This window comes from Phalacrocorax aristotelis, chromosome 3 (genome assembly GCF_949628215.1).
Source record: "Phalacrocorax aristotelis chromosome 3, bGulAri2.1, whole genome shotgun sequence".
Lineage (NCBI taxonomy): Eukaryota > Metazoa > Chordata > Aves > Suliformes > Phalacrocoracidae > Phalacrocorax > Phalacrocorax aristotelis.
In genome coordinates this window covers 18789282-18804116 of record NC_134278.1, presented here as the reverse complement: position 1 = coordinate 18804116, position 14835 = coordinate 18789282, and the positions used below count along the sequence as shown (strand labels likewise).

The window sequence follows — 14835 nt, the reverse complement described above, 5'->3', positions numbered from 1 at the left end:
TTTTAAAACTTAAGATAAATAAGGAAGACCAGAATCTTGCATGGTTGACTATAAGCTAATTCCAAAGCTGTCTTTTTAAGATTTGAATAAAGGGCAGGTTTTATGCTAAAAATCTACATACTTATATCCTAAATCTAAGTTTTCTGAGTATTCACTGGAAAGGAGCTGAGCTCAGAAATTCTGTCTCAGAAATAATACTGTTGGATAAATCCGAAAATGGGAAATAGCTTGAAGTAAAAGTAGGACTCCTGCCAACTGCTGTGTTCTGAATTCCTCCTCTTCCCTGGCATCTCATCACATTTATTAAAATGCTCTGCCTACAGACGGATTTTGCTCAAACTGTTGGGCTTTTCATGTGGGTTCATAGGTATGTTCTCCTGGTACAGTTTCTAGAAATGCTTTGCGAAGTGTGTGGAAAGTTGTTGTTGGTTTTGTACAAAAGAAGTCCCTGAAACCAGTGCTGGATTTGTGATCCTTCAGAGTATGTTCTTCTGAAGTTCTGGATCATGGGGGCTGCAGCTATGTAAAACAAGAATAAAATGTGGGGTGTGAGGTGTTTTGTGTGTTTTTGTGTTTGTTCGCCCCCCTTCCCCCCGGCTTGGAAATCCATTGAATCATTGCATAAAAAATAAAATAAAAAATAATAACAATTAAAAAAACCAAAACCAACCAAACTCCTGTGTGATGGGATTAATCTTCCCAAGCTGATAAGTACAAACTGAGCCAGTAAGTGCAGAGAGCACTTACTCTTAACCTGGTGATTTTTGTCTTTGTGCACTAAGACCACTTGTCTCACCACACAATTTTGAAAGTTCATTTACAGAATGGAGCTGTTAGTTCCGCTTTTATACAGTCAATCTAAATAACTTCTGACCCTTATTTTTTGTTTTTCAGGCTTGTCTAACACTACCTTGAGCCAAATTCCTAGACTGGTTGGTGCTTTCTCATGGGATCCCTGTGACCGACAAAGGAGAGATTGTTGTGGTAGGCGTTTGCATTGACTGTCTTGACAACACTTGGCCGGGGCACAGACAGATGCAGTTTCCAATGCAGCCACTATTTCATAGGGCTTTCATGCCAAGAGGAGCTGGGGTGGAAAAGTGCCTGAGATGGGTTTTATAATCTTTGGAATTGCTGTTGTTTTCTCACATAAAAATCAAAACCACATAGCCCAAACTACTACAGAGAAGGGAATTTGTCAACGATTGCTTTAATTATGAAGTTCTAGAATGAAAAGAGCTGGTTCATTTACCAATTAAATGTAGGAAAACAACAAAATCTGCATTCTAGTTAACTTCCTAGCAAAGTCCACTGTGCAGAGAGAAAGACTTGTTTTGGTGCAGTTCGATAACTGTCTTCAAAGCACAGTTTTATGATACTACCTAAAATGGGTTCACTGTGCTTTTATTTTTATATCTTTATATAACATATATATGTATCTTTATATTTCTGTAAAGCCTATTTTGCTTTCATATATGGTCCTTGATTTAATAGTGTACTACAATACTACATTTTCAATTTTAAACAGCAGTAAATCCACACTCTAAAGAAAGTGAGATAACAAAAAAGTGATTTCCTCTTTGAGATGGCTATAGCTCTATATGTACTTCATAGCAAATTTTTGACGTATTTGATAAATGCATTTCCAGTAAATAAAAAAACAACATAGCACACTTACCTTCTTGTCTTCTGGAAGGCAGTAAAAATTCTGTTTAAATAATTTAAAATATGTCAATTTTCCCTGTTTGCAGTTTGGAAAAGATCATCCTGTAAATATCACTAGAGCTGACAGTGCTGCGTTATGCTTATTCTAATACATGGCTATATGCAAAAAATAATGACTTTTTTTAGATTGTTCATTTGCTTGAGCTCGTGACTTGCTGTTGGTAGCTTTCCATTTTTCCCAAGCAATGCCACTTTTGCATGCATGCATCTTCTGGAAATAGTATTGAAAAGTCATATACTTACAGACTGGCAGATTTTATATTTTTTTCTCCTTTTCCATTGAAACTCATGTTCTTAGCTTAAAGTGTAATGATGTTCTTGCTTCACTACTTCTGATCACAGGAAAAACCTCTTGTGAAGAAAACTGAATCATACTTTCATTGGCTTGAATTTAAATATTGAGGTTTTAATGTAACAAGCTGTATGCTCAGCTTGAGTAACACATCTTAGTGTAAAGAAGTACTGTTTAATTATAAAGCTTGATTACATATTTTTCATCTGGGATTTTTTCTACTAATTTTTTTTATACTCAGTGAAACAGTCTTTTTTTTGTCACATCTTGTTTACTAGCAGAAAAACAAATGGGAAGGAAAAGGGAGAGAGATTAGATTTAAATCTAAAACCACTATGTCTGATATTATTTTCAGCATCCCTTGCTTAAAAAGCAAGTTGAGGTTCAAGAAGCAGTTCTACAGTTTAATTGCTTTACATTTTATTTTAACTAGTTGATTTAATAACAAAAAAGTGGCAAGGATTTCTTGGGTCCCTCATATTTTGGGCTGTAGATAATATAATTCCTTTCATAAACTTTCACCTTACAAATAATCAGTATTTCTGCTCCCTTTATTTTTGGGAAACTATAATAGAAACATGTAATGCATCTCTGATACTTAAACTTAATTTTCTATAATAAATGAGCAATGGCTAGTTTACACATGTCTGTCCTTGTAGTCAATTATGTCTTTTTAGCTTAAATAATTCCTCTTCTGTTACGTGATGTACATTACCCTGCATCATGTGCCCATCACATCAATGAGCCAACACCAACTGTATGAGGTTCAGGAAGGCTCAGTGCTGGGTCCTGCACTTGAGTCACAACAACCCCATGCAACACTACAGGCTTGGGGAGGAGTGGCTGGAGAGCTGCCTGGAGGAAAAGGACCTGGGGGTGCTGGCTGACAGCCACCTGAACATGAGCCGGCAGTGTGCCCAGGTGGCCAAGAAGGCCAACAGTATCCTGGCTTGTATCAGGAATAGTGTGGCCAGCAGGAGCAGGGAGGTGATCGTGCCCCTGTACTCGGCACTGGTGAGGCTGCACCTTGAACACTGTGTTCAGTTTTGGGCCCCTCAGTACAAGAAAGACATCGAGGTGCTGGAGTGTGTCCAGAGAAGGGCAACAAAGCTGGGGAAGGGTCTGGAGCACAAGTGTTATTGGAGAGGTTGAGGGAACTGGGTTTTTTGGCCTAGAGAAAAGGAGGCTGAGGGGAGATGGTATTGCTTTCTATAACCACCTGAAAGGAGGTTGTAGCAAGGTGGGTGTTTGTCTCTTCTCCCAAGTAACAAGTGATAGAACGAGAGGAAATGGCCTCAGGTTGCATCAGGGGAGGTTTAGATTGAGTATTAGGAAATATGTCTTCACTGAAAGGCTTGTCAGGGATTGGAAGAGGCTGCCCAGGGAAGTGGTAGCGTCACCGTCCCTGGAAGTATTTAAAAGACATGTAGATATGGTGCTGAGGGACATGGTTTAGTGGTGGACTTGGCAGTGCTAGTGGTTAATGATTGTACTCAATGATCTTAAAGGTCTTTTCCAACTTAAATGATTCTGTGATTCTATGTGTATTCAGGAAGTGACCATATCTCTTCTTGATCTCCATGTGTGAAGGTAAATAAGCTAAGGTCCTGTTAGCCTAGCCTCCTCCCCTGAGATCAGCTCTCCATTGGCTCTCTGAGGGTCCCATGCCTTCAGGCATAGTGGTCTGCCTCTGCACCTATATTCCCCACCGTGTTCTTATCAGCAGTGGAGCTTGTTCTCAACTCCCTGTTCGTTTACTTTTCTGCTGAGGTGTTTCTAAAGGTTCCCAAAACCTCTCCAGGCACCATATCCTCTTTTCTGAAATACAAGGGGAAAAGTGTTCATAAAGAACTCTTGGGAACTTTGTCCAGTCTCTCAGAAAAGCATGCAGAGCTGGTCTTTCTTTTTTCTTTTTCTTAAGAAGCAGAAACCTCAGTTTAGGGTCATTGTTCTGGCAAACATGAAGCAACTGTGGACTTCTACAATCTTTTGTGGAATTCTGTGATCAATCTGTGAAAGCAGCTCTGATGTATTATGCACATACATAGCTGAAATGTGCCTTCAGGTTTTGAATCTTTCTACTGCCCACCAACCCTATTTCACTGAAATGGCTCAGAAGGATTACTGAAATGGAGCATATCCTGGCAGAGGTCTGTATTGGAAAATATTTGTGGCATACGGATGATCATGAGGTATTTGTGTAATGAACAAGAACATGCCATACATATTTTAGACTATTAATACAAAGCAGAGGAGTGTTGCCCTCTGATTTTCCTCATGTAGCAGGCACAAGCCCACCACCCCGGTCACTGTGATAGTGAGTTCTGCCACTATGTTCACTGATCTTTCCTAAGACTGTAGAGAAAAGCTTGTGTGTCTTGTCATCTTTAGAGATGTTTCATAGATGTAAGCTTGCTCCTGCTCGTTATGAGGGAGAGAAGGGAGCAGATGGGGAAAGTCAGAGTTTGCCAGTAAAAGGCAAAATTCTTCTCTAATGATCTAGTGTTTGCTTGAAATTGTTGTGCTTTCTTATGGAGTTGTTTATTTCCATCCCATTGTTTATAACCTTAAAATAGTTAAATGTTTCATTTTGCTGTGGAAGGAAGAAATAAAATTATTTTGGCTTTGCTTCAGATAATGTTTTCTAAGTAGCTGTCGGTAACCTTAAGAGCAGCTGAGACCTCTGAGTCAGTGTACCATAATTTAGTGACAAGTGTGCAGTGTGGATGATCTAGCTCCAGTGACACATTTATAATTTGCATTATTATTACTACTATTATTATGTTATGTCTTGTAGCAGTAGCCAAAGGCACAGCTTGACTCATCCCAACATAGCTAAAATGAGATTTAGTAAAGATGTAAGTAAGATCTGCCTACAAAAGTCAAGTAGTGCTTTCTTTAGCCTGTGACAAGAAGGAAGAACTGTACTGCAGAGGTGGCAAACTCATTCTGTGGCCACAACGTAAAGTTTGTTTTTAATTATAGTTCATGAAACAGGATGTAAAATTAAACCTATCTATTGGCTTTAGTCCACAAAAAATCTCCCCCAATAGCAAAGAAATATGTGAAGGTGGGAAATTACTTTCTTTTTAGTAAGCAAAATTTTTAAAGTAATTTATATCAGCTCATTCTAGAGCCATCTGCATTCCTTTGTTTGCCTAGTTGTTTATATGTGCAGGACTGTGGCTTGTGCAGAACAACATGGAGTGGTTTTAACCAGGCAAGGCCTTCTCAGACTTCAAAGTTCTAATTCTTAGTTCTGAATGTCTCACTATTACTGCAGAAGAACTTAGCATTCTATTGAAATAAATAGCTGTAGGCTGCATTTCTGGGATTTTATTTCAAATACTGGAGATTTTTTATCTTTGCTGTTTTGGTGGGGCTTCTCTTGTTTTGTTTTTAAACGTATTAGTTTTCTAGTAAGTTCAGATAGGATAAGAAGTTTGGAGGTTGTACAATATGCCAAAAACTAAATGGGAGTTATCTCCCCTCCTTTTGCAGTCTGTAGAACTGAAATCTGTTCAAAAAGTGCAGCCAGATTTCTTGTATATGTGAAACTGGCTTTCTGAGTAGATTTTTTCCAGGTTCTGTATAACTGGCTACTTTTCTGTAAAGAAGGGGTTGGTAGAGTCAGTGGAGTTGGGGGTAGTTAACTTTTTTCTCCTGTTCAGCAAGTGGGAAGGGAGTAGGGGACACTGACTACTGCAGATGCATGAAGCAACAGGGAAAAGCAGTAGGATTCCAGTACTTAAATGTGCTGGAATGTACTGGCAACCTACAAAGTAAGGAAAGAGGCACAAGTCAAGACACTTGTCTGCTGTTGTGTATTTTGACCTTCACAGAGAAAAATTAGGCAACCACTGCATACCAGTCCTTCTAGCAAACATCTGTCTCATGCAAAAGGGTCTCGCTGCTGTATAACAAAGTCAGTTCCTGAGCTTTCACAAGCAGAACTTCCACTTTTTCTACTTTTTTTAAACACAACTTACACAAATTAATTAAAGCACTACTTTAGAAAATTTATTGTCCCTTCCTAGATTCAGACATTACTATGGGACCTCTAACTTTACCTCTGATCAGTTTTTGATTCTCCTGTTAATATATTGATCCCAACAGGGATCAATATCTCCGTTTGCTGTCATCTCAGGATTACTGAATCTTCTTCCCATCCCCTACATCTAGAAATCGAGCTCTTCCTTCTTTCTTTAATTCTGTCTTGCTTTCTGCATGTCTCAATCCAGTTTCACTTTCCTATAAAATTTGCAGGTTGGCTTGAAATGATCCTGCAGGATAAGAACTGCCAGTGGGAATGAAGCTGCCAAAGAGCTCTGCATCTCAGAGGGGACCTGTGAGCTTTATCCCATTCCCTTGCCACCATGTTAGAAGGCTGATTTACAGCTTGCCGTGTAGTCCTTTTAATGTCTCCCTCATAATTTTGAGGTGCTGGTTCTCATTACTGTAAAGACTAGAGCCCAAGGCTGAAGAAGAAGCAGGTTGGTGGCTGTTCTGTCACAGGCATAAGCTGAGCTGCGCAAGCAAAATAGTTTTCTCAGAAGCTGTGGAAGGAACTTCTCCAGGAACTTGGAGCCCTCTCAAACCTCACTGCTTGCTGTTCCAAGCACTACACCCACTTTTCAACCACGCTTTCTTTAACCAAAACACAAAGCCAATCTCCCCAGAAGAAAACATTTCATTTTGAGTATTAGTAGAAAAGGCAGGCAAGTACAAACTGTCTGTGACACAGGATAATTATATTGCCTTATGCACTACATAACACTTTGCCTGCTTTTTTCCATCTGCTATGTCTCCGACTACTGCTGGCATTGCAGGAACCCGGGCCTCCTGGTTATTTATTGTTATCCTGGTTATTGTTAGTAGGTATTGGTGCATCCTCCTCAACCCAGGTCAGTTGACTTAAACCTATGGTTAGAAGTTAAGTCCAGTTCGTCACTCAGTATTAAAGTGCTGCACCCAAGTGCAAAAGCCTGTATTGCTGACCAGCACCTGGGGGAAGAGGTCTCTGCTCAGCAGCCTGGATTTTCACTCTAGTGCTATTTTTCTGTGAACATAATCTGTTCCTTTTACATTGATTTGATTTTTTACTGTTTTTTTTTTTTGTCATCTTTATCAAGCCATTTTTACAAATGGTTACTTTCATTCATTTGCTAACAACCATATATTTAGAAGCCCCATGTGGTCAGCTCATGCTTTTTGTTTTTAAATATTGTATTTGGATGTTTCTTGGTCTGCATCTCCTCATTTTCATTGTCCTCTGTAGACCTTCATTGGTGGGGTTTGGGTTTTTTGTTCTTTTGAAGTATGGATAGACTACAAATGTGCCGGTAGTTACCAATGTAGTTGCTTTGTCAGTCATATTCCCAAACTCCCTATTAACTCAACAGCATGACTTCAGCTATTAGTCTTCGGAGGCTTAATGCTTATGTAGCATTGCCTTGGCTTATAGCTGGTGTAAAAGCCTCCCTATTCTCCCTTCAGAACAGAGTTCGGTATGGATAAAAGAAACCCTGAATTTCCCATCTTCTGTTATGTTGTGGGGTCTTCCTACCTGCTCTGCCCTGGCCTCTGCCCCTGTAAATGAGACCTGCAGCCCACAGAGCACCTTTGTTCAAGTTGTGATGCTCTTGCTCCCATCTGTGCTAACTGTTGTAAAGGAGATGCACTGCCCTTGTGTCTCCAATTTTTAAAAAAATGTCTTGTTCAAACCCTTTTGGAGAAGCACCAGCCAGCTACTGTGTTCTTCCCTCTTATTTGTTTTTAAAGTAGCACTGCTTTGCTCTTCAATCTATTTAATTGGCTTCCTGCTGGAAAGAAACTGAAAGGCTGCCTTTGCCAATTAACTAGGACAAAATACTGTATTGCTAGACTATGTAAGTTAAGAAAGGATTTCAGAAAAAGAAATGTGGGATACCTTTGATGGTTAAACACTTGTTCTTTGGCAGGGGGTGGGATGAGTGGGTGGTGTGTCTTTTCAATAAATATGGAATAGGAATTCAAAGACATTCCAGGGTTCAGTTCCTTCCCTCTGAAAGTTTTCTTCCTGTCTAGTTTTAATATTGACAAACTATTTCATCCTAAAAGCACGTAGAATTCAACTCTTAGCCAAGCACTTATTGTCCTTTAATAAAAAGAAGGGAAAAATCTAGAGAATTACTTCAGGCCTGTGACAGAGCTTACTCACGTAATAGACTATCTTTGGGAGCATTAATAGCCATATTTTAAACGAAACTTCTATTATTGGCTGCCTAGATTGCTAGGTGCAAGAGAGAAATATCAGATTGAGTTTGTTACTAGGAATATCTAAAAACAAACCACAAAAGCTAATTTTAAGCAGTGGGTCGCAATCCCTGTTGTTTAATTTAAAACCTCTGGAGCAATTCCTTTCCAAACATCTCTATTTTAAACTGGTATGTCAGACCACTGTGGCTGCTTTTTCACGGTCTCCTTAACATAAAATGCAATAGCGACCATTAAAGTAAATAGGAGAAAGTAACAATTACAGAACTTACCAAAAATGATTCATTTCTTAGTACAGTGGATTCCCTTTAAATAGGGGAGTATGTCTCAAGGGTGTGTGTACCATGTTACTTGGCTGGGACCATAATGAATGACCTCATCTGTGATCTTCCCAGAAGCTGAAAAGAGGGCAGGCTTCTGTGGTTTACGACTTGTTTGGTTTGGGAAAGCATGAGTTGAACTTGGAAAGATTCCTACTAAGATGTTCAACACGTGGCCTGTGGAAAGTGTAGAATATCTTTAACTACTGTTTTTTAATTCAGCCTATTTAATAATAACTTTTTCCAGTAAAATTTTGTTTTACTAAGGCTTTTCTGCTTTATTTTTTTGAAATTGGTTGACATGATCTCTTCTGCTTTTTCAGGCTGCATACAAAAGGGAGGAAGTTACAGGAGTCAGAACTGCTCAGTCAAATACTGTTGCAAAGATACTTCCTGACACCCAAATGGGTCTAGGGTCTAGAGAAAATGGTTGTCCACTAAATTCAGCTACTCATCCATTCCTTGAGGCATAGAATTTAGTCCTAAGGGTATTAGTACTAGTTGAATTGTTTTATAACTTTGTTTGCATTGATGTTACCTTCTGGAACCTGTAGTCCACTGCAGCATGCACTATGGAAACATAAACAAAAAAGTAAAATATCTTTCCCACAGGGGAGTTCGTAGTCTGAGGGTGATACTGACCCTATTCTGGGTGTCTTACTATATGGAGCAAGACCTGTCCTAGTGTTTAAGGTAGCTTGTTTGATTCCTGTTAATAAACTGGCTGTGGCAGTGCAGAGCAACCATCTGAGCATCTGTCAAGATTATGGAAAGGTTTTTCAGACATAACTTATGTCCAAGGTGAGAGGCCTGCTGTAGATGTTTTACATAGGGAGAACCATGTCTTCAAAGAGCTATTACCTGTTTCCTGTATTATTTTTGTGGGATAAATTTCAGTCACCTTTTAGATAATGGACTGATCACTTGGACTTGTGCAAGGAGCTCATTTTATGAAGTGGCTTAGGGAATATATTGTGTATAGCAATGTTTTAAATATGTGTCATTGTTTTATTACCTTCTTTAGGAAGTAAAATGACTTAAATCTGTTGATAGTTTTTAAAGGAAGTTAACATTAATGCTCACTGAAAAAAGCTCTTAGTTTGACTGTGGTGTTCTTAAAGCCCTTTGTTATAAACACCTAGAATGGTGAGCACAAACTTAAGCTGCCCTAGAAATGTTTTTGTCCCTGCCAGAATAAGTTTATGCAAATTTCCCTCACTTTATGCTGCATGCCAGATCTCTCTGCTGGGAAACTGTGGAGAATATGTATGTGTTTTCTATCCCTATGCCCAGCATGCTCTCTGCTAGTAAGCAGGTCAGCACTGTGACCCATAAGGAGCATGCAGTGAGGGCTGTGTGTCAGTATCCTTTCTCACACTCATGAGCAGGTAGGAGTTAGAGATTGAGCAGAGTGCAGGTGGCTTGAACAGAGCCACAAACCAAATCTGTTCCTATGAACGTGCAGCCTAGGATATACACAAAACATAGCTGTTGCAATGTATGTGTTTTAATTTGGGGAAGGGGTTAATATGGTCTAGGAATGTAAAGAGGCAATGGGAAATATTAGCAGGCAATTCTTATCTTGAGTAGGCTGTCACTTTCACGACACATCAAATGTATAGTGAATTCAAGGACTCTGATCACCCTGGGTGTTTCTGCATTGCTTCATTATCACCTGATGTGTTCCCTCTTTAGAAGGATGAATTATGTGGGTATGTAGAATGTGTAAAGGACTGGCTTAAGTACCTTCAGTTTTCTCTTTCTAGCAATGCAGTGACATGTAAGGCAACATGATTTTTTTTCTTATACTTTTATTGCAATTCAAATCAACTATGTTGATATCATGTCAGAAAATCTTTATTTACATTTTTTGATAGTTTATTCTATACTGAGTTGCGTTCCTTTTAATAATTTTCAATGTATATTCTGTTTGGGTAATTAAAAAGTCAACTCTATTCCATAATATTAAAGGTTAAAACCCCAAGAAGTCCTAAACAGCTCCATACTGTCTTTACTAAATTAATTAATGGGCAGGAAAAGCCATTTACAGAGGTAGAACTGCCAGTAGTTTGTTCTTAAGGTTTTGTTATAAATGAGGAAAGAAAAATTATAGTTCAAGCTCCAAAAGCATCTTAATTTACTACAATTAATCAATAAGTAAGAGGAGAAAACTAAATGGAAACTAAAAGTAATAAACCAAGGCCCAACACCTATTGATTTTTAAGAGCTGTGCTCAAGTATACAAAGCAGGATGGAGAAAATACCAATAGCATTCCTCTGCATGTGTTCCCGAAATCAAAGGTCTAACTGATCAGTACTTGTTATCTGGACAACTGTAGCCCTGGGAGCTCTGAAGGGAGTGTTTCCACTGTGGTGAACCTGTGCTGTTTCCTTTCTTCCCCTTATGCTTTCTGCTGTCTCTCAATGCCGGAGCACTTCAACCTTCGGTTTCAGTCTTTCTGCTTTTGCTGTTGCAGAGGCGTTATGCACAGTCTTTCCCACGTGCACATGGGGTGCTACAGTGCTTCTGCTTTCTGCAGTAAACAGGTATGCATGTTTATACTGCAAACGTTGTTAAATGTGGGGAGGAGAAAAAAAAATGCAAACAAGACAAGGAAGCATTACTGTGCAACAGTAACTTTACTGTGAAGGATTAGAGCTGGGGCTGATGTTGAGATTATATCTCTGAAAATACTGTAAATGCTGATTCTAACTCTGCAGAGGGAGAAGGAAAACATGCACTCAGGCTGGTGGGTAGATGAGCAGTGCATTAGCTGCTGATGTGATGTGGTAGGTACCAGCTGAAGTGTCTGAGGCATGATTAAACTTTGTGAGCTGTTCAGTTATGCAGTAAGTTTGAGGCAGAAGAGGTTATCAGTGTTTTTTTTATATCTCATGTGATGTTCTAATCACTAGATCATCTTTTTTTGGTGTGTGAAATCTTAGTGGTTTACAATGATGTAAGAGCTTTCTCTTGATCATGCTTGAAGGTCTTCCAAGGCCTATGCTAAATGACTTGATCAGATCACCAACAAGAAGGTAGGAATAAACCAGACGGAAGTAAACATATGCCCCAGTCAAAGTGATATTACATAATAAGAATCTGTCTGTATGTTCCCTAGCCCATGCAAGTGACAGGTTTATGACCAAGCATGTCCTGGTTGAGTGTCACATTGGGACATGACTTGCAGAAATGTAGTTAGAACATGTAATCCTGTAATGTGTGAAAGGCAACTTGGGAACAAACAACACTTTATTCACCAAGCTAGCATGGCTGACATGTTAACACAGGCCATAAGATAATTAAATTTTGTAACACTCTGCTTAACAAAGGCAAACTTCCTCTCCCAGAGAGAAGAGGAAAACTTGTCCCAGACCAGTTTCCTAGTAGAACACCCTGACATCTCCTGTTTGGCTGACCTGGGCTACCTTGCCTTGGATAATGTGCAGTGGAGGTGAGAAAAGAACTGGATTGTAATGCAGATGTGCTGGGAAGAGGGCAGGCTGCTTCAGGCAGGAGGAGATTATTAGGAGAAACAGTATTATGTATAGGAAAAGAGATAAAAAGACAAAATGAAAACTTTTAGGAGGATACAGTAAAATGGTCAATCTCTTACTCTGTTACCCATTTTTAAATTTGGTACTACTATTAAGAGAAACAGTGAGTAGCTGGTGCTGTTGATCAGGCTAGATCATGTTTGCAAGATGTACCAAAGGGGCTGTATTAGTGTTTTCTCTCCCTCAGACACTGAGGGGGGAAAAAGAATACAATCTTACTGATGTATAATTCAGCCCATTGCACAGCCCAAGCCATTAGATCTATTATCAGGAGATGGAATTCTTCCAGAAAGATGTGGTGCGTTTTCCTGTTTGTATGTCAGGCACCTCAGCCAAAGGGAGGAGGGGAGAGGGGAACCCCAAAACAAAAAAACCACCCACAAAACAAAACCAAAAAACTCCTCCAATCTCCCTCTGAAGGCCTTCAAAATCTTTTTGCTTTCTCTCACTGAGTAGGTAATATTGGTGGTTATCTTAAAAAATCTGCTCCTTTAAGCACCAACAATAGAGTGACTATCTTAAGTAGCCTGGATCCCATCCGAGGTTTCTCCTTCTGCTTAGTCTGGTGTGTCACACCAACATGGTGAGTGAGTTTGTAAACCATGATATCTAATTCAAATACACTGTACTCTTCTGTCCTCTGAAGACTGGAGGAACAGTTCTGGGTCACAGCTGATGCACAGTGCGATATGGTATGATGGAAGCTGTTACTTCTGTAGTGAAGCTGTCCAACTTCTAGCTGAAGTTGCTGTTTTAGGCATGGTTTTAGACCAAGTAAAAGCATTTTTCCAGATGGTTGTAATTACTGCACAAAACATATCTATGAAGTTTTACTCTTTCTATGAAGTGTTTTTCTTTTCTTGTACTTGGCAATATTTTCCTCCTAAGTCTTACTGACTGGATGTGCTCTGTTGGTTCTCCCTCTCAATATTGTTAGCAGAAAATAACCCTTCAGCACAGGGGAGAACTTCATGCTAATCCCTGAGGGGCAGATCTGGGGCATGAGACTGGCAACTCTGTCCACACTGGGAGCTGTGAAAAATGTTGTCTCTTACAAATATCTGCCTGGAATTTTGTGCTGCTTATTGAGGGAAAAAGGAACAGGAACAGAGAGCTGTGGGTAGTTAAACTTCACTCCCCTCTGAATGCTGTTTTCAGCTACCAGCATTACTGCTTTGTGGTTCAAGTGTAGCATATGAAGGGCTGGTACTTGTGTATCTGTTGTTTTACAGCTAGGATAAGACCTGTTGTTAAAACCTGAGCTCCACTGTTAGGATACAAGTGTAAGACAGCAAGAGTTTGCAGTGGGCTTTTTCAACCCCAATGTACTGTGCTCTCTCATCTGAGACTTGTCAAGTGCTATGCAAGTACAGCACTGGGCAATGCACCCAGCATGCATTTTCTCATAGTTGCAAGGAAAAACACAGTTTTGACTGGTGGAAATGTGATAATTGCTCAACTGATCTCTAAGTGTCTCTGTCAGAGCTAAGGCTCCACTGCCCTTGCTCATATTTGCATTTTCTCAGCAATTTTGCACAGCTTTAAATGTGGTTTCTAGCTATAAGCTTCCAAGGCTTTTCTCTTCCCTTCCCCCCAGCAAAGAAAAAACCCACAGATCTTAAGCCTGGTGTTACTTGGGTTTTGTGTAAACATAGCTCTTGCTTTTCTGAGAGTCAGCTGTGGAGAAAGAAAAACCTTGTGGTATGTTAATGTTTCAAACCGCTCCTTACTGATTTATTGCTAGCGTGCCGACAGCTCAGAGTACACTAATTCATCAGTTCCTTGCAAGCAGGGAGGAGGGAAAGAATAGGAGGAAGCAAGGAAAGGGGTGGAGGGGGAAGGACTTGGGGAAGAGGAAAATAAAAACATGGGAAAAGGTTAGGGATGGGAGGAAAGGCATAGCAAATCAATTGCTTTTGACTGGGTGGCTTACAGGTTTCTGGAAAACAATAAAACGTTACCCTAGAGAGCAGTGGAATTGCCTTTGCCCTTGTTATTACTGTTGCCTTCACAAGCCAGAAAATAATTCAGTCATGAGTGACTTCTCACTGCTAGATAGTGTTTGGGGGTTGGAGCCATGAGTTGTATGCTTAGCTTACAACTGGCTTTGGTCACTTTTAGGTTGGCTTCATCTTACCTCACCTTAAGACCTCTTAGAGATGTTGTCTGATCAATTCACCCTGGGCTCCTTGCATTGTGGGAGAGCTAGGACCAGCAAGAGAGCAAGGCATATGGGTGGAAATTTAAGGTATTTTAAATGCAGGTGGCTACTAGTTACCTGCAGCTGGCAGTAGAGCTCTAGTTGGTATGGCCAGCAAAACTGCCGAAACAGTCAGCACAACCTAAAGTAGGCACCTACAGCCATGAGGTGCCACGATAACTATGATGGGAGCTCATAGCTGGAAAGCATGGAAGTACCTTCTTAGCCATGTTAATCTGAAGAAGGACTTAACTGCATTCTGAGCTGCCTGCCTTGACTGATAAACACTAGCTGCATAGCCCTTCCTGTACCCACGGTTCTGGGCATGAATTCTGTTAACAAAGGTAGTGGCTACAAGATGCAGAATACTCTGTAAATCTGAAAACTTAGTAACCATCATCTTTCTTTCAGTAGAAGCAAAATCTGAAAACATTCAGCCAGCAAAATGAGTTTGACTGTTTCTGATTTTTGCCTTCTGATACAAA

General features: G+C 39.9%; 1 protein-coding gene across 5 annotated transcripts in view; it reads left to right on the top strand.

Annotated features, from left to right (window-relative positions):
- Positions 1-14835, top strand: part of RNF144A (ring finger protein 144A) — a 68236-nt gene that overhangs the window by 16937 nt on the left and 36464 nt on the right. For 4 of the 5 annotated variants that reach the window (XM_075086876.1, XM_075086875.1, XM_075086872.1 and 1 more), the window contains exon 2: positions 895-984. The exons of the other annotated variant lie outside the window; for it this stretch is intronic. The gene's annotated coding sequence lies outside the window, so the exon portion shown is untranslated. The remainder of the gene's footprint in view (positions 1-894; positions 985-14835) is intronic. 5 annotated transcript variants of the gene reach the window in all.